Source organism: Macaca thibetana, chromosome 10 (genome assembly GCF_024542745.1).
Source record: "Macaca thibetana thibetana isolate TM-01 chromosome 10, ASM2454274v1, whole genome shotgun sequence".
NCBI classification, from domain to species: Eukaryota; Metazoa; Chordata; class Mammalia; order Primates; family Cercopithecidae; genus Macaca; species Macaca thibetana.
Genome location: NC_065587.1, coordinates 1,582,501 through 1,583,437, shown reverse-complemented (window position 1 = coordinate 1,583,437; position 937 = coordinate 1,582,501).

Below are 937 nucleotides of genomic sequence, written 5' to 3'. Positions count from 1 at the left end.
GGATCCTGTTCTTCTCCGGCCTTCGGACGGGAAACAAAGCACCAGCTCTTCCCGGGTTTCTGCTGCCTGCCGCCATCGCGGCAGGAGCCTATTTCCTGCAATAAATGTCCGCTCACCTGTGTGCCTGCGCACATTTCACACAGATAGGCGCCTTAACGTCTCAGGCACGGACGGCTTTGCTGTCTCCCCCAGCTCCCTGGAGACGGTGGAGAGAGACAAGCCTGGTCCAGAGCACAGCCAGCCTCTCAGGGCCTCCTTCAGCCGCTGGCACCAGGAGCTTAGTCCCTGGCAGCAGTGCAGAGGATGAGATTCCCATCAGCTTGGGACACCGAGATAAACTAGGGAGTTCTGGGGGGCAATGCCGGGGACTTCAGTGTCATTTTGAGCCTATCTTGCCTTCAGCATGGGCAGCAGCTGCCTGTGAGAGTCCCAGCCCACTGGTCTGTCTCTGGCAGCTTGAGACCCCAGGGCCTGCACTCGGAAGGGGTTCAGGAAAGCTTGAGGAATTGATGGGACCCATGTGAGCAGCGTCCTTGGGTCGCCAAACCACCCAGGAGGGACCCAACTGGGAAGACCCGCCCAAAGGTGTGGCCCCTTCATGGCAGCCCAGCCCCCGGGCATCTCCACAGAGAATAGGAATGGTGGGGGCTCACCTTCCCTCTGCCACCGCAGCCAGCCCAGGGGGAGACGGTCCCCGTAGGAGCTGTGGTCCTTCAACAGGGCAAGTGCAGAGCCTCCTGGGCACAGTGGCCGCCCGGGGCTGCACCGTGATGTCGCCCGGCCACGACCCCCGGTTGATTCACTTCTACTTTGCAGCTCTGTGTTCAGGCCTGTGCAGGTGGCACCGATAGGACTCACAACACTGGAAGATTCAGCTCAAAGATAAACGTTTTATGTTTTACGTTCCATCGTCTCTCCCTGTGGTTTACTTTCCTAC